Source organism: Falco rusticolus, chromosome 5 (assembly GCF_015220075.1).
Source record: "Falco rusticolus isolate bFalRus1 chromosome 5, bFalRus1.pri, whole genome shotgun sequence".
NCBI classification, from domain to species: Eukaryota; Metazoa; Chordata; class Aves; order Falconiformes; family Falconidae; genus Falco; species Falco rusticolus.
In genome coordinates, this window is record NC_051191.1 from 32,395,583 (window position 1) to 32,412,247 (window position 16,665).

The window sequence follows — 16,665 nt, forward strand, 5'->3', positions numbered from 1 at the left end:
TATTCATACAGGGTAAATATTTTTCACTTAAACAAGAAGTTTCAGCATTTCATTGCAAGAATTGGGCAAAATCCAAATTGCTTATTGACAAGCTGCACTAACTGTGAACAAATGAGAGACGAAAGATTTTAGTTTGTCATTCATGATATAGTCTGAAAACACACAGTGAATCATTCTCAAGTAAGCCCTCTGCTAACTAAAGCAAAAAGGGAAATCTAGCCTCTATTTCCTTAAAATAATAATTTAAAAAGTGCCTAGAACTTTTATCTTTGGCGCTGGTTTAGTGCTTAATACTAGTTCTACGGGTCTCAGAGATTAAAGTTTGCTTCCTTGCAACAAGGAATTATTAGGGGAGCATGAAGATTAATTTTTGGGGGAAAGAAAGGGAAATGGGTTTCAGGAAAGATTATTTGTTTTGTAAAGTGAAACAAGCAATGAAAAGATTGAGCAAACTTTGGATCTCAGTATTTAAATTAAATGTGTCTGTCAGCATGCAGTTTGGGAAATAACCTCGCCATTGAAGTTAAATCCCACTACTAACAGTTCTGGCAAAACTGGTTGAGATGGATCTGTGAGACACAGAAGCAGAGAGAGAACCTGTGTGAACACAGGGTCAAGCTGCCTGGTGGTGAGGTCCCCATACACAGGGGGCTGCTCGGTGTGGAGATTATATTGCTGCTGCCTGCCTTTGGCAGTGAAAAAACATGATCAAGGAAAGGAAGCACCCTTGTATTGATGAGTTACACCATCTTATGCTACCTAAATCTTAGCATGACCATGTATCTGCATGCAATAATGAGTGACTTCCCTTTATTTTTGCTGTCAAAAACCAGGTTGCTGCTATCAGATGTCCCTTAGGCTGATACCGAAGGACCTTTAGTAATAATTTTACCAAATAATTTACTTTTTTCTTTTTTAAAGGAGATAGAACACAGGGACTTGGTCATGCTGTTGCACGCATAAGCCTGGTGTGATTGTGTACATACATACACACATGTATGTTGGCATACACAGACACACACAGAGACACACACACAGGCTCCTCTGTATTTTGATAAATGCTTTGGCTACCATAGTGAGGATGAGCCAGAGATACCCAAGTGCATTAAAGGTAACATCTGAATCAAATCTAGCCTTCCAGTCCTCCACTTTGCTAATTATGATCTTTTAAATTGCACATTTGAGGTGAATTGCCTTAAAAGTACTTGGGGGGGGGGGGGGCGGGGGGAAGCAGTGGTGTATGGTGTGGTAGTAATGTTCCATTAAAGCTATTATCTCAAGTCTTAGAGTAATTTTTTTTTTATTATTATTTTTTTTTGTGTAGACCATTTCATTATAGTTCAAAAGCAATTGTCTACCCAGGTTATGGTAATTGTGTTGATAGTCATTAACTATGCCATATGGAATTGTATTTATTAATGAAGTGCAATCCTGTAAACAACACAGACGTAGCTCATGAATACTGTATACTTACCTGGGGTCTTGGTTTGAGATATTCCCCAGCTGACAGTGAAAAATGGACGTTATCCTAGATGTAACCCCACTGAAGTAATGTACCACAGATAATCGCACTCTTTCATGTATTAAGGGAATTGGAAACAGTTTACTGAAACTGATCTAAAGAATATGCAAGTCCAAAAAAACTGATGTGCTTTCAAAGCTGTGTCATTGATTCTTGTAATGGTCTTGGACTCCAAATAATTTTCGCTGTACGCTCTAAAGCATTTCCAGTCTGAATACTGTTGTTAAAATGCCAAGGATTTCTTCAGAAACTCATTTGCTATTTTGCTTGTTGTATTAGATAGACTAGGGCATAAACATTTGCATGCCCTGGTAAAGGAGAAAATTGGAAAAGCTAGCACCATCCTGCAGAGGATCTGCAACACAGGGTTTAAATTAAAAAATATATAGATGATGTTTCTCAGACACCTCTAAAAACTCCTCAGTGGGGCCAGACAAGTACGCAGGTTGTTGACAGTTACAGTTAGAAGAAACCGACTGTATTTCTAACAAATGTGGCAATAAAAGCATCTTTTATTAGCTATCTACAAATAAGCTCGGTTTCTATATATGACCCAGTAGAGAGGGATTTTCTGCCAAGATTATAAAATCATAGACTAAGTCAAGCTAGAAGGGACCTCTGGAGGTCACCTAGTCCAGTTGCCTGTTCAAAGAAGGTATGGCTAGAGCAGATTGTTCAGAGTCCCATCAGGTTTTGAACACCTCCAAGGATGGAGAGTCCATAACCTTTCCCCATGCCCGGCTGCCCTCACCCGCAGCCTCAGAGTCAAGATTTTCAAAGCCTCTGGGTGACTGTAGCCTTTCTGTGTTACTGTGCTAGTGTGAAGAACTGTGAATGTCATCTTACACCCAGCAGTCTCTACAAAACCAGAGAAATCCCCTGTGACGCAGTGAGTGGAGCTGGCTTGGTCCTGTATCACCTGTCTCAGCAGTGCACCAGCTGCTGATGCAGCACTTTGAGACTCTAGGTAGCTGCTGTACTTCAGGGTAGTGGCAGGGACTGCTCCTGAGGAAGGCAGGTGCATACAAGGCAGAACCACCATTGTTCTCACGCTGACATTTTTGCTAACAAAATTAAGGTAGAAAAACGAAGCCAGATATTGTTAATGGAGATTTTGAAAAAAGAAAGCTTTAAGAAACACATGACTTTGCAACCTTCTTTGTAGCACAAAGAAGTATTTGTATAAGCTTTGGAAGTAGCTTAATAATTACATTTATCCAGTGCCTTAATATTAAAATACAAACACGGGGTTTATAAATACATAAATACAAATATACAAATACAATGTACAAAATATAAATATATAAGTACAGTGTCCAATATTTATATCCTGCTTTTCATTCTCAAGACTTTGGCTCTTTTGCCTTAGTACATATAGACAAGGAAAACCTTAATAAAATGATCCAAACTCCTAACTGATCATTTCTGCTGAGGATGTGAGTTCATGGGCGCTCATTTCCATGTAGCATCACAAAAATCTCAACAGTTATAGTGGCCCTTTACAGCTGAAGAATGCTTTCTGTTCTGGTATACATTTCCCCAGGAACACGGTGGACACTGATCATGCAGGGGCAGAGGACCTGTAGAAGGGCTTCCAGGGACTTCACTTCTCTGTGCCTACAGCAAACCTGCTGACTCCCAAACTGCTTTCCAACAGCTGATAAGACTTGATCTTTGCATGGCTTCACACACCAGCGCTTTTCCTCTTGCGCCTGGGTGCTGACAAGAAAAGTCGCTAATTCTGGAGATTAACTCAGCTCCTGGCACAAGGAATTGAACATGGTTCTCTCTACTGGTTATCCCATGTGGCTGAATGATCTGGTCTCACTGGCTGATACTAGCCTCCCAGTCCCAAACTGTCCTCTTAAGAAGTGAGCCTGGGTAACAGCTTAAATCTGGAGGAGTGGTGCCAACATCTCATGCTTTCTCTATATATTAAGCAGCTCCATCCAGTGCTCAGCACGGTTTGTATCAGCACAGATCTATCTGGCTCCACCTCAGGGGATGAAAATGGGCTGTGGCAGGCCTCGGTATCGCCAGTACTGAGCAACAGCGGGAACTGTAGTGGCAGCTGAGCAGTCACTGACCTGGGCATTCAGCTTGTTCCCTATGCAGCATGTGCTGGTCTGATCGCATGATGCACACGGGTCAGGGAAGACATGAGTGCAGCTTCTGCTGAAGAGGCCAAGGGCAAGAAAGAGCAAAGGGCTACGGCAAACTATTGCACGATGGTAGCTGTGGGAAACTGCGCTTAGCAGGAATGAGCAGCCTGTCTCATCTGGATCACAAACCCCAGCTCCGCAGTGCATGGGCCCAAGCCAGTCCACACCACCTGGCTCAGGAATGAGGGCTAGCTCGCTGGTGTGGGTATCACAACCAATCTAGCCAAAAGCCTAGTAGCTTTGATTCTTTCCTTCCCTCTGCTACCCTGCACTGTTTTATTATTGCATCCACTGCCTCACTAGACTTTTCCAAAGGGCTGCTTCTCTGCTGCAGGCACCGCTAACAGCCTCATGCCAGTCACTGCACAAGAACTGCTTCCTTGCCTGCTGAGTCAGGACAGATGGCAGGAAGGAACACAGCAAAGAAGCTAATGAGGCTGGGGAACAGAGGGAGGACAAAATACCCAGTGGCTTAAAAAATATCCAATTAATATTTTAAGAAAGGAAAACAGTGTTTGTGAATTGGAGAGGGCTATTTTACTTCTCCCAGCTTTCCCACCTATTTCACTTGCAGAGATACTTTTGCTGGCACGTCTGTTCCAAGCAGCTGGACTGGCCTTGCAGAACAGCTCTCCTGACGCGTACAGCACTGTCAAACTCCTGCTGGCATCAGTCTCTTGAGCATCTCTTTCCTAATTCTCCATCAGCCGTATCTTTCCTTCCTTTATTATCTTACCTGTGGTCGTACACGGAGCTCAGCAGCTAGCTGGAGAGGTCTCTCCCAGCTTGCTGACATTCTCAGCCACAGGGAGCATTTCTTGGCTTTTACCCACCCAAGAAAGTTCTCCCGTTGATATTTTATCAACTCTGGAAGGAGCAATAACATTCTGCCGGTTATTGGCAAAACTAAGCTTGACAGTTCATCCCACCTGCCCTGCAGTTCCTACAGCATGAGACGGAAACATCCCCTGGTGAAAAAGAAGTCCCTACAGGCACTACATTTAAAGCTGTGTTTTAATTGACTGAGTTATCAGATTGTGTTGAACCGCAACAGTGATAGTTGTGGGAGAAGGGAGGGTTTTGAGCAGATACTGCTGTAGTAAAACAAGTTGCATATGACACTGTGTGAATGAGTACAAAGTATAAGTTCAGTTCTCCACCAGTTAAGAGAGATGATCAAGACTAAAAGCCATCACTGCAAGACTGCTGTCTCCCAGGCTGTCTTTTGAAATATTCCAGATGAATGGCTCCGGCATCACCTCATGCAGTGTGACTTCTCTGCCAGATTAGCTACCCAGTATTTAATTAATAACTTTTCCTTCTCCAGCCTTTTTGTCTTTGCTTCATTTGTTTAATATTAATTCAATTTATCCACTCTTACTTACCTTCATCACACTTTTGCTCCTTTAGGAAGAAGGGTTCACCATGAGTTCTTAAACAAAATGCCAGAGCATTGTATTTGTTAAGATTAATAAATTACTTCTGTGAACTGCTCTCCACAGGATTTCTATGGTGCTAAGGACGTCCTGTCTGCCAAACACTGTAGCACAGGCCAAGATGCATCACAGATAAGCCAAAATCATCCATTTATTGAGAATTAATCAATAATGAAATATTTGACAGCACAAAGCTAAAGTTGCCTAAGTAGTATTTTGTACCCTTCCAGAAAGATAAAGCAAAACTCAGACTCAGAAAATTGGGAAAACAAGAATTAAATGTAAAGTCCTAAATCTGATAACTCATCCAGACTCCTGCTTCAGCGTAAGAGGAACTTATGGAACACTAGACAAATAGAGGCCCCAGTTCTTTGCACAGTTACATCAACAGATTATGCCTGCTCCCTTCAAACAGCAGCATCATGCTGTCATAAAACCAGTTTCATGTTGGTTAGTTTGATAAATATCCTTTCCAGCAAACATTCATTTTGAGTAAATCTGCAATTGAACTGTTCTTTCTATCATCTTTGCTAAGTAAATACCGTTAAGTTTTGCTCCTTATTGAGCACAGGCTTGATTTTACCTGTTGAACGGTAAATTGGCCCAGCTCTACCCCAGCTTGCAGTGACCAGCAAACTGGACTTGAAGCTTTCCTCCAAGCCATAGACTGCCATAGGAGATCCTGCCAAGCTCACATTATCTCCCTGTGTAATTACAGCTTTTTAGTTCAGTGGGGTGTGATTAGCTCAAGCTGTAACTCATTTAGTGCACTATAATTACAGTGCACTTGGCTTCACAGTTAGTTTTGACCTAGAAAGGGTGCATTCCTGGGGTTATTTTTAACAATCTGTTGGCAGTGCTCATAGGTATTACCAAACCTCACAACAAAAACATCTGAAATTTGACAGGCACTTGACAGTCTCATTATTGGCTGCCAGTGTCAAACATGTCTAGATATTCCTGAATATTCTGCATGTTGGTTTCATTTGTGTGTCTTTACCTGTCATTTCAAGGCTGTCTCTTCTTTTAGCAACAGACACCCAGTGAAACAAATCTCATGTAAACGGTCTAATAGACCAAAGTGTCTAGAAAGGGTTCTATTTCAAAAAAAAAAAAAAAAAAGTGCATTTATTTATTAACTATGAGTTTGTTAATTTCTGATTAGAATTATCAAAAAGATAAACATGCAGTAAGTGCTGGAGTTATAAAAGGCAGTAAAAAATACAAGCTGTGCACGGGAAAAGTCTCATTTTATGATGGGGAATTATACCTTAGTGCAATTAGGGCAGCAGATGCTTAATGACTGGCCTAAAAAAGAATAAATACAGCTTCCACTAGAAATCTTTTATGGCAATTTGCCATTATAGATATGTATAAAAGAAAGAGCAACAGTAAAGCCACCCTCAAAGTTTTGTCCTTCATTTTTTGAATGTTTTTTTTTTTTTTTTAAACAGTTTATTTTGAATTAATGTTACTAGGTATTATTGCATCAATTTTACCACCCCTGTGTAGAAAAGCTGTCAATTCATTTATGTTATGGTGGTGGCTTGGTGATGCAAAACTTTGCCTGCCAGTCACATAGAATAATCTCTCTTCTGTTTTTTTTCTGAGTTAAACAGAGTCTTCCTGAAAATCTCTCTCCCATGTGTTGCTTTCACCAGGTATTTCTGGACATATGAATGCTAATAAACTACTTCTGCAGGAACAGAGTTGCTTTTCATCTACTAGGAAAGCAGGAAACTATAGAGGAAAACCAAAACTAAACTGGTTATTTCTTTGATCAGTAAGGAAGGACTACTTTCCATTCAAAATAGTCTGGATGATTGGCCAATGTTTTTAAATCACACATAATTAAGCACAATGGCCTGCAATATTGTGAAATCTTGGTATAACCTTCCATTGGTATTTTATGCCTTCAGGTGGCAGAAAGGGATGCAGAAAAGCAGCGCTGGTACAGATGTAACAGAGAACAGCCCGTAGTGTAGTGTGTAACAGACAGACTACGCTACTGTCGCAGAAAACAAACCTTTCCACTTTGATGACATCAAGAATATCCTTGCTCTGCAAGAAGCGATGCTGATAATCAGTTTTGTTAACTGATTATTTATTACTAACTGATATGATATTAATGAACACCCTGACGTGGCAGGATGTTCCTATCAGGCAGGAGTAGCAGAAGAACCCAGAAGTGTACCTGCTTGCAAGAAGTGGCTGCCACGCACAGAACAGGCAGATTTTTCTCAGCAGCGAGTTAACTTCACTCTTTTGTGTGCAAGGCTGAGCTCTCTGAATTGCTCTGAAGTTCCTCTGCTACTTACACCTTGCTGTTCTGGTCTTTTGGTCCAGAGGCCTCCAAGGCACGCCCAGACAAGGCACAGAGAAACGCCTTCCTCACTGGATGATGGCGTCCCAGCACATTAGCAGGGCACTGCTTGTGTGTGAACTGCGGATTACAAAGCCAAGCCCCTGCACTTTCTTGCACAGAGAAATTGAAAGAAAACTATCAGTCAGGCCTACCGAGGGAATCTGAAAGAGATGAAACCCAAGGACCTTCAAGAACTCCTTTTCTTTAGGCTCTGCATGCCCGTGCATATCATACAGCCTCTGCAGCTAACGAACATAAACGATGCTGGTTAAAAGTGACTGGAACCTAATGTAATCCTTCTAAAGTGACATTATTATAAATGGCAACTGTGGGAAAGGGATTCATTTACCATCCATGATAAATACAGTGGTTATTCTTTACACATAATGATGCTATTCTTACATGTCCCAAAGGGTTGTGTAATTCTAACAAAAGCTTCTGCTGCTCTAGCCCAGGGTGGCTGGGATTTCAGAAAGTTTTCCCAAGGTCTCTTGTGGTTTAATGTGCATGTTATTAGAAGCCCAAGTCTGCCGCCGTTTGCCATGCTGAGAAATATCATGGGCAGTCAGGACAAAGGAAAATTTGGTAATGGAAACCTTATAACTTGACAGACTTGACTCAAAGTAAAAAATATATTAACCCCTTCTTTTTGTCCTCTCTGCATACTGGGTGCCTTTCATTTTTCCCCTGTCACTTTTCTAAGCCATTATTTCACAGATTCACTTTCTACAACCAGGACAGGAACTCTGATTATAGAAGCAGTTAGTTCTTCATGACACATTGCCCAGATGATTTTATTAATAAGGCTCCTGCAAAAGAAAAAAAAAATTGTTCAGAAAAGGAGTGTTTCCTTCTAAGCAGAGAGTGGGGCATTTGTCGTGAGCTAGTTATTAAAACAACGATGTGCATTAATACAGGCAGATTCACCCATTAGGTGACATTTTAATGATGGTGGCATTTCAATGATTTTAGTAAAACTTACTTATTATTGTTGGTATTTTTATTATTTTGTAGTGGTATTTCAACTGTCCTAGCTACCAAGTTAAAAACAAAAATTAAAATAATCTTTTGTATTAGAATTCCAAAGATGTACTCTTCAAAGAACATGGATTTAAATATGAGTTGTGTCTTTGTCCAAGGTGCTGCACTAATGTCAGCAGAATTTTTGCTAGAGTGAGGTCAGCTTTTCAAATGTTTAGGACATTTCTAGAGAAGTGGTTTCTGCAATTCAGCTGCTGGGGTAGCAAAGCAGAATGTAAGCAACTTGACTTAAGACCATTTTGGACAAGTTGACCAGAGTAAATAGCCCTTCTTCTAGCAGTGTTCACATACTTGTCTACCAGGACACCGACAGAAAAAAAAAGATAAGAAAAGAACTGGATACTTCAGTCTGCCTGTTAAAGCTGGACCAGCATGCAGCAAAGATGAGGGCTTCCAGGGCAGGGAAACCAGGGAACAAGAGGCAACATGAACCTGCAGCCCAGTGAAAAGAAGACTTGACTTGATTGGGAACAAGGATAGGAAAGGGTGGGAAATCCACCTTGCCTTTCTCTCCTCACTAGGCTATGTGCAAGCTCTTCCTTGTCCCCAAAATGTTGGATTTCCTTCTTTGCTGTGCCCCTCTAGAAGTTGGAATAGGGAAGGAGGGTACCCAAAAAGTCGGGTTAGGTGCCTGAGAGAAAAGGGAGTCCACCTCAGCATTAGGAGAGAGCTGGGATTCAGGGACACCCCCGGCAGTATGCTTTCTTTGTGGTTATGTTTCCCTCAGCCCATCTTACCAGCACACAAGCTTGCTTTCATTCCATTTCTGATTCACCACACAGAGAGAAGAGGTTCCTAACTTCTGGGTATGGATTCGAGGATCTGCCTCCAGCAATAAAGTTTTGTGGATCCAAATCAGTAAGAAGAATTACATCAAAGATGACATACTGATTAGTTACTGGGGTGTCAGGAGCAATTTGCATGCCCTTTGGCCACCTGCCATATGTAACACTGCATCAAGACCCTCTTAACATTTAGCAATTACTGACAGCAGTGCTCACCCACCTGAGAACAAAGGATCATCTCAGACCATCCCAGTCTGTTCTATTTCCCACATTTCTTTTGCTTTGTGTGTATACACATATATATTGCACTTATAAGGGAGGCAAGAGCCTAGCACATCTGCTCACAAGCTCATTCCTTTTTCTTTGACACTCTTCTGGAATACATTCCAGCTCCTTACCCCACTTTAACTGACTGGAGTAACGAACAGTCTTATTCAACATTTGGGCTGTTCTCTGCTTTGTGTTTTGCTTCTTAATGAGCTGAAAGGATCAAATTATTAGTATGAACTTGCTTCAGTAGGTGGTCTGGCTATCCGTACTTTCAAGCACTGCTTTACTGGTGCCAATTACAGACATTCTTTTAATTTGCTTTCCTTGCCAGAGTCAGTGTCCCACTGCCTGAGGGTTTCTTACAGTTTCCATGAATATTTCCCTTTCCAGTGGTTCTGACCCAAATGTGCCCTCCTCTTTAGGAGTATTCAAACATCTTCATTAAATCACCCTGATCATTCTCTGGCTTCCTTCAGTGTGACATAGGAGGTCTCTTTCCCCGTCACACAGAGAGAGAATGAGAGCCGAAGGACTTGCTTCTCTTGCTTTGCTTTAGGGAAGTGCAGGTTCCTACACAGTTCAGACGTGCGTTTTGCAGGGCTCAAAAAATTAACTGCACCACAGTGAGAGAATGGGAGTTGATAAACCTACCCCCCAATAAGAATCACAAATGTAAGGCAATGAAAAGAATGAAAAGCACAGGTCCTTTTGTCAGCCTACGATTTGAAGTGTCTTCTAATTTCACTTTCCATCTTTAAATACTTGGTCTGTCTATGGAAATACCAAAAATTCAGAAAGAGTTAAAAGTTACTGAGACACACACATTGCTCCCTCTCTATTTACAGAATGATATAACAGCATCCAGTAGATTCTGGTGATTTAAACCAGTTTCAGTGGTGTTAGGTCCACCGTAGATGCTATAATCTATGCAAAACATTCAGTGCCCAGTGAAAATACACAGTCATAATAAAGCCCAAACAAATAAGTAGTTTTCTTTTTTTAAAAAAAAACAACAAACACAAACAAACCACCAAAGAAAGGAAAACATTTTCATATAGTTCTACAGTCTGAAATGAGATTTTGATTACAGGGTGTGGGGCTAGACAGAGCAAGACTAGGAATATTAAATACATACAACTTCTGCTGCTCGAGTAACTTGGTCTTCAGTTTTCAGTCAAGGAGAAAATATTAGTAGAAGATGCTGCTGCTTAAGCATAACAAACCTGGATATATCATTTGTTAAAGCCTAGAAAGGTCATTCAGGGATCTGCTGAGAGCTACGTTGCTCTTTATTAAAGTGGATAACGCACGCAAATTCTAGCCCCATCTGTACTGGACATCCAGAGATTAATATAGGATTGCAGCATTATAGTTGTTATTGTAAAGCCTTTCCTCCAAAGAGAAAAGAGCTTCAAAGTCATTAATAAATGAGACCATTCGGTATTCCTCTGAAAGAAGCTTTGTAAAGATGAAGCACAGAAGCAGCAGCAAAAAGCCTCCTCCGAGTTTCTGCTTGTGTTGAAAGGTGTGGTGGAGCTGTGTGTCCATTTGTGGTTTCTCACAGAGGCCTTTTATTAGCAGCAAACAAAACACAGTGGCTGCAGAAAAAGGTGCTGTGCTCCTGTATCTTTTCACAACAGGAACACGACTACTTTTGAAACCTCATTTTTGACCTTGGGCTGTATGGAGAGCTCTGTCTGTCTCTGTTCTCCTCAGTGCCAGGCAATGCTGTGCTCCTCACATCCTGAAGCACACATCTCTGGCCAAAGAGTTGGACCTGGCACAAGGAACAAAGTCTGTGCCAGCTTCTAGGCAGCATAAACTGTATCGTTTTGGCAAGTCGGTGGTGAAACCAGAAACAATCTCATTTCTCTTCCACTTTTCTTCCACACTGGCACAATTAACTGAGATGGTCACTGAGGAAAACATATTTGAGAATGCCAAGGCTTTATGCAGTACAGCTCTGTCTCCAGAGTAGTCAACGGATGGGCAGCAAGGATAAATTTTCTTTTGGTCTAACTCACAGTACAGGAGAGTGCCTAATCAGATAGTTATTTGCTAAAGAGTCCATTTTCACTTCTTTGTTCTTTCCTTTTCATTCTTCTCTTCCATTTCTGCAGTTAATTTTTTTCAGTCTTTCTGCAAGAGCTCTACAGAAGAAGAGTAACGAAGCTACCTGTATCCTGTTAATTGAACTCCCTTCCTTTATTTGTTGCGCCTGGAGTACTCTGAAGTGAAGGGAGAATTTTGATTATTTTATTAATGGCTGAACATTACCACTTCCTCTGCATTGCCAATACCATGCAAGAAATCATAGGTATAACTGTCCTACAGCAACAATTAGTGTAGGAAGCTGGAGGACAAATTCTTGTAGAAGGAGAAGATACGTATGTGGTACAGTCTTGTAGGCATGTAGGAAGTTGCTGTTTCTGGTTTTAAAGCTGGCCTGTAGAACTTCATGACAGCTCTTGTCTGTCTTCACGTTCATTTTGTTTATCCACTGTCAGTCTCATATTTTAAGTTACTTTGCTGTTCTCTTCCTTCTGCTCCCTCAATATCCAGATGTTTCAAGCAATGTTTTTGCAGGTCTAGTTTCTTGCTACTCTATCTTCTGTTTCTTGTCTCCCCTACTTTCTAATTTCCATTACTAGCTAATTATTGTGAGTTTTGCTTCCATTCTATTTGGAAAGCAATTGTTGGCCTTTCAGTGTCACAATGTGGTTTCTTTTCCTTAGGAGAACTTCCTTTTTCTTGCATTCCAGACTCTTTTTTTCAAAGTACCTGAAACAGTTAAATCCCTTACCCTTATCCAGCATTATACAGGTCCCAGTATTTTGTTTGTACTATTCCAACAACTCCCTGCTCCAATCTTCTTTCTAGGTGCCTTTTCACCACTCTCTATCACCTTCCCATCACTCTGTGCTGTACTCCAGGTCTTGTCCCATTGCTGCCAGAATGAGCACTGAAAATCCCTGAGAGACAGGCTTATTGCTGTCAGCTGTATTGTCAAGTACCACAAAGTCTGCATCAGCCAGAAGCAGCTGATGCCGGGCTTTTAGTCTCTGCATCTCAGCTTGGGCAACATATGCGCTTACTGCGGATCAGATTTCCTGGGAAAATGGGTACCAAACTCTGATAAGCCTTTAGGGAGTGCACATTAACTGAGCTACTACAGCATTTTCAAAAATGTTCTATTGTCAGGAGACAAGGAAATAGCAAATTTCTGACATGAGGGCATTCCCTTGATAAATATCAGCTTCCACCTCTAAAGCAGGAAGGCAGTAGAGAACTTTTTTTAATATGGACCAAACCCATATTTCCCATTACTCTTGTCAGAAATTTATCCTGCTGAGTTTTGAAGTACTGTTGAAATTGTTTAAATTTTAGTGCTTTGACCACAAAGGAATAGAGTGCTTCTCCAGGCAGCATCAAACTGGTTCCTGTGCCCCAAGCTGGTCACATCAAATGCTCTGCCTGCATTGCTGGTCCCTGGCTGGCGTACACTAGTTTCTCAAGGCTGGTGCCAGCCTACCTAATGCAAGCTGGTATATACGGCAACTCTATACTCTCTCCAGCTGTCATGCAGACAGAGGGAACAATCTTTTTTGCCATGGAGTCAAGTAAGGCTGTCAGGATGGGGAATTCCTGCGTGACCAGCAAGGTGGCAGCAAAATAGTCTCCATGCCCTCCTAGCACTGGTAGCCATCCTTCCTAAGTCCAGCTGGATGGAAGGGTCCTTTCAGTGAAGGACATGCTCACCTGGATGTTTGCATCAGCCGAAGGAGACTTGAGATCACTGTGAAGGGCCAGATTATTACCCAGAGAGATACTGACTCAAATTCACTGCAACATTCAGTGCTGTGTCAATGCAGCACAAGATTCATAATACAACCCTACCACACCACTTTCAGCTCTGCTCTCTTAAGAGTTTTGCTCTCCTCTGCTCTTGCTTTTTCACCTTTTTGGCTTCTGCAAGTGGGGATGGGTGTCTCCCTCTCCCTTTATCCCTCTGTCCTTCCTATCATTAGACTATACCAGCCTCTCAGACTCGCTCATAAAGCAGCTCTCTCCTTCACAGAGATACGGTTCCCGATGCCATCCCATCACTTCAACACAATCACACAATATCCTAACTCCTGCAGTCATTTACAGAGAAAAGTAACATTAGGAAATAACTGCTTGGCTGTTTATTGATGCAACTTAGTACTTGGGGGAAAATAAGCACTCCAATGCTGCTTTCTGTGTGTCATCAACAATTTCTCTATGAAACCTGGATATGTGACTCTAGTTGTGACAGAGAAGCAGATGTGAAAAGGAAGTATGGCAACATCCTCCAGTGTCCCACCATATGGCTGGTATAGAACTAAGGTGAAGCACTGAGGAAAAGAGTGCCTGTATGGAAACCATAAACTACCAAAGTGCATCCATGGCTGAAAGATTAATAAATTCTAAGACTGTGTCCCAGCCCTGAGGAAAGATCACTAAATCAATAGAAACTATTTCTTTTTTTGGGTATTATTCCCAAGTCACTCCCTCTGCTAGCTCTGAAAGCTTCTTCCTGTCTCCAAACTTATTACATCATCCCCAGCACAAGAAACATCCCCCCCTCGATTCTCCATTTCCCCTGCATCTTGCAGAGAGGTCGACTGTGCTCACAGCTTCAGTCCTGAGCAACAGAGAGGATAGCCAGACATCTTGCAGATAGTTATGCCCAGAGGACGTGGCAAACTCACTTTCGCCCTTCCTCCTTCTCCTTATTCCTACGTTGCACAGCAGTAAATTGCTTTTTATTGGCAGGGTCAGCTGCTCTGACCAGCAAGCAGATCGAAGTGGAATCCAAGGCTCTGCCCTCTGCCAGCTACAAATGGTGAGGGGAATCATATTAACAGCTGTGGACACCCAGGTGTCAGGTCCCAGTGGCACTTTTCAGGCTGTACGTGAGCTTCCCATTTCCCAGGTTAAGTATATGGCTCCAGCCACGGTCTAACTCTGAGTCTAACCCTAATCTGCAGGGCTCTGAAACCGTTAATTCCTGGTGCCTGCCTGCCAGCTCCCAGCAGCACCAGCACACAGCAGAAGGCTCCAAATGTTGCTCTTGCTGTCAGTGAAAGCAGCAAAATCTTCTGGGGCATATTAGTGCTGCTGTAGGTGAGAAGGCAACAGATGGAAAATAGGCTTAGAAGCTCTGGGGACATCCATGATGCTCCAGGGACTGCAGATGGCTGGGAATGATCACAGTAAAAGCAGCAGTAACATCATTCAGGGCCTCTTACCTTACTAGAGCCAAAGGAGCAACTTGGCCGCCTTGTAAACAGTGCCCATGACAGATGGTTGAATATCTATCTATCTGTTCTGAAGTTGAAATTGCTATTACAGGGAAATATTATGGCAAACTGAATTCTGCTAATCCACAAATTCTAAACCTGCACAAAAGATACACAGTAAGGTTCCCTCAGAAACCAAAAAGCATAAATAAAACCTACACATCTGTAGAGACAAATTAGTACTGCCTTACCCTTATCTAATCTGGCTTATTAGAAGAACAATAAAAAAATGACAGCTGATCTTTTAAGTTACTTTCTCTTTTCCACCGTCCTTGATTTTTAAATGAATGCATGAATCCATGCAGAACCACACTGGATTCAGTCCTCTCCTACTACCTTCATGAAGAGAGGGGGGAAAGTTCTCCAGTCATCACCCTATTTCAAACTGTGGTTCTATTAAGAGAACAGAGACAGAAGCATTACCTTTTGTTGCAGGGTTTCACAGCTGGGCCGCAATTTGAGGAAGGCACAGAAGCTGGTAAGAGAGCAGGGGACAGCACTCTGCTTGCTGAGTTATCTCATCAGCTCCAGCAGGCTGTCTTGTCTTGCAGAACAGAACACTATACAAGAAAGGTGCAAGAACTGGACCCTGAAAAAAAGGTATTTGACCACATATTTCTGTAGTTGAAAAACATTTCCTTTATTTATCATACAAATCAAGCAACACAAAAAAAGACAACTTCGGCAGAAGTTAATGAGTACCTGATAACTAGTTGCTTCCCAGTGGCTCAGGAAACCCTTCTAACCTGGGCCATTCTATGATTCTATATTCTAAGTTTCTAAACTCTCAAACAGCAATTTCAACAACAAAATGGAAATTACAGACAAAAGCCTTGTATCACAAAGGAAAGCTGTTCTTGCTTTGCAAAGGTTCACTTCTCCAAATCCAGATGTGTTCTGTGATCCTATCACTCTGCTTTTGTGAGCAGAGGTGAAAGAACTCCACTGAGAAAATGAGTGCAGTGGTTTTACTAGTTAAATCAGAATAAAGTAACATGGAAATCCACTTAATATAGTTAGCATATGTTAGAAAAAAAATATCTATCCTACTTCTACAGATTACTCCTGCACATAGTTGTTTACGAGGAAGGTAGTAGGCCTACATCTATTTTGCAGCTTTAGATTTGTACCAGTACAGTTATAGTGGTTGAACACATTAAAATGAATAAAGAAAAATGAAAAAAAATCAAGCCTACCTAATCTACCATTTTAACAAGAATGAATGTTTATTCTTAGCAAACCTGAAATGCAGCATTTGGTAGAAGATGAGATCTCAGGAGTTATTTCAAAGTTTAGCTAAAAGGGTATATTTAGATAAAGAGGTCATGCTTACAGTCCATCTTCCTAGCAATCATTCTAACTCTTCTGTATTGTACCTGAGCACCTAACAAAGACAAAGTTCTCCAAAGAATATATCCTTATCTCTTGAGGGCATTGTACCCAATTTGCAGGTAGAAAGCTGAAAAACTGGCTGATGAGTGACTTGTCAAAATATTTACAGGGAATATCCGTATTGCTGCCTGGAGTTTAAATGTTGCTGCCTTACCTACAAGCTCCTTCACAACATAGTGGTAAATAAGGACTTAAATAAGACCTATAACAAAATTTTATTTCTTCACATTGTTTAAATAATTTACTAGAGTAAGTAACATAGCAAAGTATCATAAGAGTAGCCATATGGGGTCAGATCAAAGGTCTATCCAGCCCAGTATCCTACCTCCAACAGTGGCTGAAAACAGACATTGGGAAGTCACCCAGAA